This window comes from Chiloscyllium plagiosum, unplaced genomic scaffold, assembly GCF_037043375.1.
Source record: "Chiloscyllium plagiosum isolate Xiang-an unplaced genomic scaffold, Cpla_swu_hap1 HiC_scaffold_35, whole genome shotgun sequence".
NCBI classification, from domain to species: Eukaryota; Metazoa; Chordata; class Chondrichthyes; order Orectolobiformes; family Hemiscylliidae; genus Chiloscyllium; species Chiloscyllium plagiosum.
Genome location: NW_028270173.1, coordinates 56,118,757 through 56,131,041, shown reverse-complemented (window position 1 = coordinate 56,131,041; position 12,285 = coordinate 56,118,757). Strand labels below are relative to the sequence as shown.

The following is a 12,285-nucleotide window of genomic DNA, read 5'->3' as shown; positions in this document are numbered from 1 at the left end:
CCCCTTTACCCCCCTCCCCCGTCCACTTTCCCCCCCTCCCCCGTCCCCTTTCCCTCTTCCTCCTCCGTCCCCTTTCCCTCCCTCCCCGTCCCCTTTCCCCTCCCTCCCCGTCCCCTTTCCCCCCCACCCCCGTCCCCTTTCCCCCCCTCCCCCGTCCCCTTTCCCTCTTCCTCCCTCCCCCTTCCCTCTTCCTCCCTCCCCTATGTCTCCAAGTGGTCACTGCAGCTTGTCCTGCCCCACATTTATTTGTTTCCCACTGAGCGCCCACCCAGTGATCCCCCCCCCCCTCCTCCAGTGAGCCCCCACACTTCCACTGGGAATGAATCCAACCCCAAGCCATGGCTCATCTTCTGGGAAGCGAAAATGTAACTGAGTGCATCCTTTTCCCAGCCCCCAGTGATAGGCAGCAACCAGTAAAACTGGCGCTTTCCACGCCCTGGGACAACACAACTGCACAGAGGCCCGAGCCCTGGGCCGGGTGGGCGATTAAAGACCATTTCGGCTGCTCAGGAGCTTCACAAACTTCCCCCGGACTACGTGAACGTAGTGGCGGACCTTGATTTCAAAGCTGCCCGCTCGAAGGAGCATGTCTTTCTGGTGTGACAGGTTGGAGACATGAGGCGATAACATCAGAGCGGGGATCAGACCGTTCTGAACACACAGTTAGACCGGCCTTAGGACCGAATGGTGCAGTCCAGGACCTGCTTTCAGACCTGGATTAGTCTGAACTCTGACGCTCTCTCACTGCCTGTAAGAAAACGGGTAGTGCCAGAGTCTAAAAGTGTAACTCCCAGTTCCTGTTTCACAGTCTGAACTCACCCTGACTGGCTTTGAGCCTCCTGGGAACTGGTGGCAAACAACGGAGTCCCTATTTAATTTTGGTTTTGTTTTTCTGATACGACCAATCATCCACTCGGTATCTCTGCTGTTTGACTTCAGGGAATTAAATTTTGTCAAGTTAGCAAGTCATTTCGACACTTATTGTGTTTTCAAGTTTATAGACTGTTGTTCTAAAATAAATGTTTTGTTCCTCCGCCCAAGAATGTTTTATTCCCAATCCCTGATGGGAATAGGGAGAGTGGATTCCCAGAATGTTGCTGATCCTTCTCTCCATCTCCCTGTGTTTTTCCTGGGTGTCTCCTGGTAAGTGCAGAATTCAGCTTTCCATTCTCTCTCTCTCTCTCTCTGTGTCTGGGGTGAATGTGAATCTCTTGGTGAGAGTTTGAAATGGGGGATGTTTGACCAGCCGCCTGTTATACAGCCAGCCTGATCTTTTACACATTGAAGGCAGCACAGTCTGGGAGACTCTGATGGGATTTGTGTCCAGGTCTCCTGACAGCAGGATGTAGAAACCCCGAGATCAGAGAAGCCCCGAGCAAATGGGAAATGGTTCCAATGGATAATTTTAATTTTCACATCGATTGGGAGAAGCCAAACAGCTTCATCATTCCTGGTCTAAAGTCTTGTAACCACTGCGGGGAGGAGAGGATACTCCATGTTTAACCAAGCCCATGCCCTCATGGTTGAATAGGCCGAGTTACAGCGATAAATCACAGCTCCACGTTTGGATCCTGATAGACTGGGTGTCTCCCGTACTACTGTTCCAGGTTAGTGATAAACCTCATGTGTCCCTGGTCACCTTTCCAGTTTTGTGATAGACTGGGTGTGTCCCTGGTTACTGCCCCAGATTAGTGATAGACCAAGTGCATTCCAGGTTACTGTTCCTCCTGAATAGGTTAGTGATCTTCTGTTTAATACTCAAATCTCTGGATGATGTCTCAGATCCTCCCCTGTGTCCTCACTGACTGCATTGAGCATCTGAGTGACTCTGATTCTGGGTTTCTTCCCTGTTCTGAGAGGCTGCTGCATCCATTTCTGACCCAATTGAATGTGATTTGGTTTCTAGTATCAGCCAGGATTCTGTGAATCTCATATCGCGGTGGATTACTGGAAATTGTCACTGTGTAGATTGGTGCTCGCTTGGAGCAGGTAGTTGTGTTAATGTTTATTAATCAATTCTTTCAATTGATATTTTACAGAAACTGACAGATTTGTAGTTCTATACATGGCAACCTCTGGAATTAGTGATATCCCAAAGGTTATAGGTGTTGCTCTGGTCAATGGTGTGTTAATTGGTTACTTTGACACTAATCTTGGTCGGACTATACCGAAGATGCAGTTCATGGCTGATACTTTCGGTGAGGATTACTGGGAAGATATCACAAATCTTGAGAAGGCACGAGCAGATGTAGCAAAGGAACATCTGAATCTGATAATGAAGAGCACAAACCAGACATCGGGTAAGGTTGGTAATAACAAATCTCCCAGTCACTGCTCTGGAAAGGGAGTGTGACAAATACCAGTCACATTCTGCTATAAATAGTGACACTGGGAATTAGAGACTGAGATACAATATTTCAGGAACACACATATTCCTTCTCAGAATTCTGAAAGGAGTGGATGGAAACAAGCAGATTGGTCAGTGCACTTAAATGGCCTTAACCTAATGGGGCATGGTCATTCATAGCACTGACCCCTGGGTCACTCCATTCAGTCCATCTTCCAGCACTGACCCCTGGGTCACTCCATTCAGTCCATCTTCCAGCACTGACCCCTGGGTCACTCCACTCAGTTATATTGAATACTAGATCCCCTTGCCCCTCTGATCAGACAATGACTCCGATCCCCTAGTTCCATCTGATATTAGATCCCTCTCCCCCTCTGATCAAACAGTGTGTGATTAATTATTGATGATTGATCCCTATTTAATCACTGACAGGAATTCACACTCTCCAATGGATACGTTCTGTTGAGGTCAGTGAAGATGGCTCTGTGAAGAGATCGATGATATTTGGATTTGATGGAAAGGACTACATTAGTTTAGAGTCAGACAAATGAGATGGATCGCAGCAAATCACTTTGCAGTGATGACTAAAGAGAAATGGGATTCGGATCAATCCTGGAACAAATTTTGGAAAACGCATCTTGAAGAAACATGTGTTCTCTATTTAAATAGATATCTGGAAGCTGGGAAGGATTATTTCAAAAGGAAAGGTATGTATTTCTGTTTTGATGCCATGTTCTGATCTAACCTCACTGATCTATGAAACCTCTCCCATTCCATTCAGTGTCTGTCTATTGTTTGTGTTTTCACCCTTTCCCATCACAGTTCAGCCTGAAGTGTTCATCTCCAGGAGGGAGCCCAATGGTCAGGACAAGCCGCTCACTCTCTCCTGCCTGGTCACTGGGTTTTATCCTGTAGACATCGAGATGACCTGGCTAAGGAATGGAGAGGTCATGTCTGAGACCCAATCCTCGGGGGTACGACCGAACCACGATGGGACCCATCAGATCCAGAAAGAGATTGAGATCAATGCTGGGGATGAGGATCAATACTCCTGTCAAATTGAACACAGCAGCCTGGCAGAGGCCCAGCTCTATCAGTGGGGTAAGGAAAATAAATGTTTAACATGCAGTGCACCTGTTTTTGAGATTTGCATACATGGGCATCAAATTCCCACTGCTGCTTTTCAGCTGAGTATCTCAACAGTATGAAAATATTCAAATTAATTTTCATCTGATTTAATGTAGATGGTCTCAACCATTGGGAAGTATGATGGAAGAAATTCCCTAATTTCATCTATCAATGTTCCTTCACTCTGCCTCCAAATCTCAAGCCATCTAGAAACATGCAACTTTGAATCTCTATGTCTCCGGCCAGACCACCAAATTATTTGTGCAATAAATTCTGGCACTAGTCATCAACATCCAATTCACATGAATGAAAGAAGAAACAATTATGTTGAAAAGCTGAGGCATTACAGCCCTCTACAACATTTAGATATATAATTAGGGGTTAATGGGTCTGAAGGAGACATTGCCCATTCCATAATACATTGCATAGACGCAAAGGAAAGTGCAGGAATCACAATTTAATTTAAGGATTTTCAAAGAGCAAAAGAATTAATATACCATTTTCTGCGTGTGCTTATTACACAATGGGACATGGAATATAGTTCCCTTCCTTTCTTCCTCCCTCCCTCCTTCCCTGGATTTAACACCCTGCATTTCTCTCCTCTCTGCCCTCCCTTCTGAAGAAGCATAGACATACTCTATCCGATGCTTTGATTGACTGCGTCCAGGATTCAATCGGGACACCGTCTGTTTCCCTTCTCAGCAGGACCCATGAGCAAGTTCTTGGCACAGACAGGACTATTAGAGCTGTCGGCCGCTCTATACCAATCAAACCTGCGCAGTGTGTTCTAAGCGCAGGAAGGCTTCTTATTAGTCTATCACCAACTATAGGATGGTCAACCTGTCACCTCAAAAAAATCTAGGGTGCTTTTGACTGTGCCCGTTTAGCTGGCAGATTTTATGATCATTTCCCCATCAGTCATATATATAAAAACATCCTGAATGGCACACAGCAGCAGGTACATTGAACATAAAATAGTACAGTACAGGAACAGGCTGTTCAGCCCATCATGTAAGCACTGACCACGATACCATTCTAAAATAATCCTCTCTGCCTACACAAGTTCTGTATCCCTCTCTTCCCTACCTATACATATGTCTGAGTAAATGCCTCTCAACATTGCTGTTGTGTCTGCTTCTGCCATCTCCTATGGCAGCACATTCCAGCTTCTAACACGCATTTGAAAAATCTTGCCTTGCACGTCTCCTTTCAACTCTTCCCATCTCCTCTTGAACCAATGCCTCAGAGTATTTGAGTTACTAAAGACTCTGATTATCCGCCCTATCCATGCCTCTCATAATTTTATATACCTCTGTCAGGTCACCCTCAGCCTCCAATGTTCTAGTGAAAACAATCCAAGTTTGTCCAACCTCTTTCTGTAGCTGGTACACTCCAATTAAGACAACATTCTGGTAAACCACTTTTGTGCCCTCTCCATAGTCTCCACATAGTTCCTATTGTGTGTCATCCAGAACTGCACACAATGCTCAAAACATGGCCGAACTAAAGTTTTATACAGCTGCAGCATGATTTGCCAACTTTTATACTCAATGCATCCAACTGATATAGGCAAGTATCATATATTTTCTTTCCAACCTTATCCACTTGTGCTGCCATTTGCAGAACAACACTGGTCACAGCCATCAAGTCAGAAAATCACCCCGCACAACTACTGTCTATCCTATATGAACAAACCAATTTACCAATCCACCACAGATCCCATGTGACTTAATCTTTTATACCAACCTATTATGAGCAACATTGTCAATTTAGTATGGTCAACATAGACACTATCCAATGCCCTGCCCTCATCAATTATCTTCATCACTTCCTCAAAAAACTCAAATTCCTCAAATTTGAGACGCAAGACCTTCCCCCTCCAATACAAAGACATGCTGAGTATCCTTAATAAGTCCATTCTTTTCCAAATGCAAATAAATTCTGTCCTTAAAAACCTTCTCCAATAATATTCCTACCACTGATGTTAGCATCACTGGACTGTAATTATTGGGATTATACCTATTGCCCAGTCTTCTGGGACCTTGCCTGTGGCTAAAGAGGAGACAAAGATTTTTGTAAAGGCCACAGCAATTCTCTCCTTTGCCTTTCTCAGTAACCTGGGATAAATCCCATTGGGCCCTGGGGACATAACTGTTAATGTCTTTCAAGATATCCAATACCGCCTCCTCCTTAATATTTATATGCCCTAAAATACCAACATACCTCTCCCTAATCTTACATCATCCATGTTCTTTCTTTGGTGAATACCGATACAAAGTATTCATTAAGGACCTCACCCACTTCCTCTGACTCCAGGCATAAATTCCCTCCTTTGGCCATGAGTGGACCTATCCTTTGTCCAGCAACCCTCTTGCTCCCAATAAACATGCCTGGGATTTTTCTTAATCTTAGTTGTCAAGGATATGTCATGGTCCCTTTTAGCCTTCCTAATTCCTTGCTTTAGTTCTTTCCCTTCCTTCATATTCTTCAAGGACCTTGTTTGATTTGTTTCCTGGCCCTTACATATGCTTCCTTTTTCTTTTTGACTTAAATTTCAATACCTCTTGTCACCCAGGTTTCCTGTTTTTGCCATCCTTGTCTTTCATCCTCATGGGAGCAGACTGATCCTGAATTCTGATCAATTCCCACATTTCAGATGTGGATTTACCCTCAGACAGCTGCCCCCATTCTATTTTTTCCAGTTTCCACCTAATACTATTGTAATTAGCCTTCCCCCAGTTTAGCACTTTCAATCAAGTACCAGAGCTATTCTTATCCATAACTATCTTAAAATTTATGGAATCATGATCACTGTTCCTCAGTTCACCACTGAAACTTCGATCACCTGGCCAGACTCATTCCCCTATAAAAGATCCAGTACAGCCCCTTCCTCATTGGGCTATTGACATTTTGTTTCAAGAAACCCTTCTGGATGTGCCAAACAAATTCTTCTCAGTCTAAATCCCTGGCACTGAGAGTTCCCGTAAATATTGGAGAAGATAAAATTACACACTACATCAGCACTGAAGTATTTACATCTTTCCAAGATCTGCCGACATATCTGTTCCTCCAATGCCTGGTTATTGGGGAGCCTCTAATTGTAACCTCATCATCAAGACTTCACCTTGTTTAGTTCTGAACTCTATCCATATGGCCTTGTTGGATCAGCCTTCCAAGACATCCTCACTTATTGCAGCTTCCTCTTAATCAGTAATGCAACACACCCATCCCTTTTACATTCCTCTCTATCAGGCCTGAAACCTCTAAATCTAGGAACGGTGAGCTGCTAATCTTGCCTCCTTTCAGCATAGGTACATCCTTGAGAAAAGCAATTCATCAGATTCAACTAATGGGAGTTTATTTCTGTTGGTCCCAATCTCAGTCTCCTAACTCCCACCAATTTCTCAATCTGTGTCAAAGATTCACTCCAATTCCAAACTATTATTGTCAATAATCCCTTGTGTGGAACCTTATCAATGACCTTCATAGTCCTTATGGACCAGATTCATATACACTCTCTTATCCACTAGCTTATTGAGCTTCTCACCAAATTCAATGGGATCAGTCAGACATGAGCTTCCCTTCACAAATCCACCCACACTCTGTTTGATCAGCTGATCCTTGTCTAGGTGTCTGTCCCTTTATTGCTGGAACAGCACAGCAGGTCAGGCAGCATCCAGGGAACAGGAGATTCGACGTTTCGGGTACAGGCCCTTCTTCAGGTTTCGGCCTGTGCCCGAAACGTCGAATCTCCTGTTCCCTGGATGCTGCCTGACCTGCTGTGCTGTTCCAGCAATAAAATTTCAACTTTGATCTCCAGCATCTGCAAACCTCACTTTCTCCTAGGTGTCTGTCCCACTGTCTCTGAACATTTGTGGGATCCTTTTCTTTGAGCTGGATTCCCTCACTTTTTTATGTCTTCACCATTGTGGGTTCACTGCAGTGGATTAGGACTAAGTATTGGGGATAGATTTGATCAAGCACTTCTTTTGAAGTATTTGCTCTGTTTCTATGTTATTTTCCTCATTATCCTCTCTGCCCAGTTTCCCAAGGTCTGTTTATTCCTCCTCCCTTTGAAGTCTGATGTGAAAGCTGTCAGTGGTGCTGCCTCCTAGGCTGTCTAATGTAACCCTGGGGATTGAGTAAGGACAGGACACAGAGGCATCAGGGAGAATGGGAACTGAACTGTCCAGAAAGGTAACCCCCGGGGTAGGGACAACACTGTGTTTACATGTCCATCAACGGAATCTTTAGTGACTTCACTGGAGAGTGAAATTGGGAGAGGGTCAAATCAGCATTTCAACCAATCCCATCAATCCCAATGGGAATGGATCCAGGAACAGAGACAATCCAGATATTATGCAAATGTGTTTCAGAAATCCGAGAAAGGAATGGAGGAGTCTTCATTGGTACAATATTTGGACTCGTGTTCACTGCTGTGGTTGTTATTGGAATATTCGGAATAATCATGTGGAAAAGGCCATGGAGAGGTAAGAATCAGAGAGAGGGGAATGTGGAACTGAGGGGACAGAGTGAGTGTGGGGGAGTCTCCAGTACTGGGAGTACAGGGCACTGTGGGGAATGGAACTGATTGAATTCCCACACACAGATACACTCGTATAAACACGTCTCGTTCCCTGTCTGATCTTCCTTTATGATCAGCCCAGACCAGGTCTAATATTGATCATTAAACCCACCACACACACTCACATCCTCACTGACTGAATACTGATGGAATGGGAGAGATCTCCATAAAGTGTAAAGATGGAGGGGAGTGTGGGCTTGAGAATTACCGAAACAATTTCCATTCCCTTACACGGTTATGTTCTCACTCTCTGAGAATGAATTATTCCCCATTCTAATGGACATTTATTTTGTTTCTGCAGAGTTACCAAGAGACAGTGAATGATATAGAAGGCATTGGAAGATATAACACCCCTCACTCAGTCTCCAGTCCCTCAAACCCCAGTCTCTTCTCCTTTTCCTCATCTCCACACTTCCCACTCCCTCTCCTTCCAATCCCTCACACATCAATTTGTCATCACCTTCCTCTCCCTCATTCTCCACCCCTCACCCTCTTCCTCCCCTGCACTGGGCTACACTGTCCAAATCCTTCATGACTGAACTGAGAAGGAACATCTTCACCCAGAGGGTTGTTAATCTATGGAATTCCTTGCCCAGTGAAGTAGTTGACGCTACTTTAGTAAACGTTTTTAAAGCTAAAACATAGATACTTACTTGAACAGTAAAGGAATTAAGGGATATGGTGAGAGGGTGGGTAAGTGGAGCTGAGGCCATGAAAAGATCAGCCAAGATCTTATTAAATGGCGGAGCAGACAAGACGGGCCAGATGATCTTGTTCTTATGCTCTTATGTTCAATAAATGACATTTTTTAACTTATATCATCAATGTATGTCTGATGTTTTCACTCCCCTCCTGCTCCTACTTCACCCTCCCCTCATTGTTAAAGTCTGTCAGACTAATTTGACTCCGCTTCTGACCCTGTCTCAACTCCCAGACACAAAATGCTTCTTTGCGCTCTGTTATCCAGACAGCTCTCCACCACACCACCTCCATTCCCCTCTCCACTGCTATAAAACTTCCCCTCAATGCAATAAAGACTGAGTTCCCCTTGTCCTCATCTTACAGCACACCAGTCTCCACATCCAACGCATCACTCTTAAACACTTACACCAACTGCAACCAGACCCCACCACCAAGGACATCGTCCCTCCCCAACCCCCTCTGCCTTCCACAAGAACCATTCCACTTCATCATCCTTGATTTGAACCACTCTCTCCACCAAACCCACCAAACTCCCGGTATCTCCCCTGCAACCGTAAAAGATGCAAAACCCACTGGCTCGCCACCCTCGCTCATCTCCATCCAGGGCCCCAAACAGTCCTTCAAGGTGAGACAGATGTTCACCTGCCTCTCTTCCAACCTAGTTTACTATATCCCATGCTCCTGATGTGGTCTTCTGTGCAATGGGGATACCATAGAAATGTAAACTAAGGGTGTTTTTCACTGAGCATCTCAGCCAGGCCCACAGGGGTCAACCCGACCTCCCAGTCACCACCCAATTTCATTCCCCTTCCCACTCCCTTTCTGGCATGACCATCCTTGGCCTCCTTCATTGCCTCAATGAATCAGACTGCAAATTGGAGGAACAACACCTCATCTTCTGCTTGGATAGCCTACAGTCCGGAGGACTCAACATTGAGTTCTCCAATTTCAAATAACCTTACTTCCCATTTCACGACTCCCTTTCCAGCCCTTCCCCCTCCCTTCCATTCCACCTACCAACCCTTCCTTCCAGCTACCAACTGGATTCAGTCCTCCCATCGACCAACCAGGTCGTTACCTCTCCCTGTGTTCACCGAACACTGCCTCACTGCTTTGCACCCTCCCCCGACCTCCCCCTTTTTCTGCATCTCCCATTACACTCACCCCCAATCCTGAAGAAGGGTTCCACCTCCTGATGCTGCCTGGCTTGCTGTGTTCTTCCAGCCTCCTGCTTGTCTACCTTGGATTCCAGCATCTGCAGTTTTTTTATCTTTAACTGTTAAACCCTGTCAGATTAATTTCACTCCCCTCCTGACCATGTCTCGCCCTCCCAGACACTATTAAAACCTGTCAAACTAATTTCCCTCATTTTTCGTCAGAGCTATTTTTCTCATTGATGTTGTGAATATTCTCATTGTTCAATTGTCTTCCAATACCAGATGAGATCTTTATACAGGACTACAGTCCCATCTTTGAACAGATCTTTTTCACCAATGGGAGAAAGGTGGGATGCTATGACTCAAGTGGGGGGGGGGGTCATCTCTAACATTGCAGTGCCATCTGAACCAATATCTCTGGGCAAGAGGAGAAGATGGCAAAGCTGGCAAACAGGTCATGTACAAATGGAAGACTGCAGCTGGTAACGTCTGTTAGGTTGCAGAGGTTGAGGTGACTGACCTTCCATAGGAAGGACAGATCCCTAAGAGAGAGAGAGGCAGGAAAAACACTGTGATGATGTCCTTAATCAAGCATTAACTGTCAGTGGTGAGCATAGCTGGAGGGGACCAAGCCCCAGAGCCTTATGGTCGGTGATGGACAGATCATTAATGTCACTGCAGTCATGGGGCCACAGGCACAAGGAGATTTCTTATATTCACTGGATCTCCTCAGCTGCAGGGCATCCTCCTATTCCCTGTGTGACCTTCAAGAGACTCTGTGACCAGTCAATGAGATTTGTCACAGAAAGGGCTTCCACTCCTTTCCCAAACCAGAATGTGACTACAACAAGAGCTTCCCCCATGTGTGTAGCCACTCTCCTGGCAGGTGCCATGACATCCTCCTTCTCCTCCAGTCTGGGCTGTCTCAGATCTTCACTACAACTTTATCAATTGTGTGGATGGATCCAAGAGGAGAAGGAGGAGGAAGAATATCCCTTGAAGAGATGGTTGCTCACCACTTCACTTGACCCCCCCAGACAGAAGCCCAATGTCTCCCAAGGAAATGTCACCTTTGAGCAAGCCATCAGGCATCTGTGTATGTGATTCTGGTAGGAGAAAGTGAAGATTGTACAACCTGCAGATCAGAATTGAAAAGTGTGGCACTGGAAAAGCACAGCATGTTAGGCAGCATTCGAGGAGCAGTATAGTCAACATTTCGGGGATAAGTCCTGCATTCAGAAATTCTGGTGATAAGACCCATTCACTAGTGATCCCCAACTTGGTAATTGTGTTAGTTTACCTACTGTCCAGAGCATGAGGGATTCTGGGTATCAAAGATGGAGGACATGAAAAATTTCTGGCTATAAAAGGCTGTTCCTTTTATGATGTTTTTTAGTTGTTGGAGGTGCTTTCCTTGAATTCCAGAACTAGCAATTACTGTTTTATATGTTATTGCATTGTTTTGAAATTTTAGAGGGGAAAAAGAGTCAAAATAATGGCACTTTTAAAGGAAGAAGGACAGATAAAGGCAGCACGTGATCAATCCAGGAGAGAGAGAAAGAAACCAGATCGCTAACTGACACAGCAGTGAACCTGCACAGTTACTGCGTTTTGCTGTTTGAATTTATGCATCGCTGGACATTGGAGTGTGTATTGGAAAACTTAACAAATAGGGAAATTCACAACTGATCTTGGAGGAACCTGTTTGGGAGAGGTCACAGCACAGGAACAGATAAGAGAATAGTTTTAAGTAGAGCCTTGCTGTATATCTATAACAGCGTTTAGAATGGGTTCTTATTGATTATGTATTTTACTGAGATATGTCCCTGAAGTCATAAGTATGAGGTTAGCCTGGAGCAGTGTTTTGTAGAGGAACAAGATGGGGTTTTTTTGGGTCTGTAGATTGGAAGAAGAAAAATTGGCCTTCAGTAGAGTGATATGCTCTTCTTGTCGGATGTGGGAGTCTAGAGGGAGTTTATATGTTACTGAGGATTATATCTGCAATAAATGCCGTTGGTTGTGAATCCTTCAGATAGACTGGATCGGTTGGAGTGACAGTCAGAGGCAATGAAGAATTTATAAGAGCAAGGGAGTATGATGGATGGCAGTTATAGGAAGGGAGAAAAGTCACAGATACAGTCACATACATGGGTTAGTTCCAGGAAAGGTAAGAGAGGTAGGCAGGTAGTGCAGCAGTCTTCTGTGTCTGTGCCCATTTCAAACAAGTATGCCATTTTGGAAAATATAGAGTGTCATGGATTCTCACAGGGGAATGTAGCATGAACAGCCAGTTTCTGGTTTCAAGACAGGCTCTAATGTAATAAAGGGTACATCAGATTCCAAGCAATCGATTGTGGTAGGATACT

General features: G+C 44.8%; 1 pseudogene across 1 annotated transcript; it reads left to right on the top strand.

Annotated features, from left to right (window-relative positions):
• Positions 1 to 400: 400 nt before the first annotated feature.
• Positions 401 to 8,876, top strand: LOC148140955 (class I histocompatibility antigen, F10 alpha chain-like; annotated as a pseudogene). Its single transcript, XR_015753109.1, has 6 exons — positions 401 to 1,143; positions 2,040 to 2,300; positions 2,780 to 3,054; positions 3,170 to 3,448; positions 7,852 to 7,965; positions 8,362 to 8,876. The product of XR_015753109.1 is annotated as a class I histocompatibility antigen, F10 alpha chain-like (transcript).
• Positions 8,877 to 12,285: the final 3,409 nt, after the last annotated feature.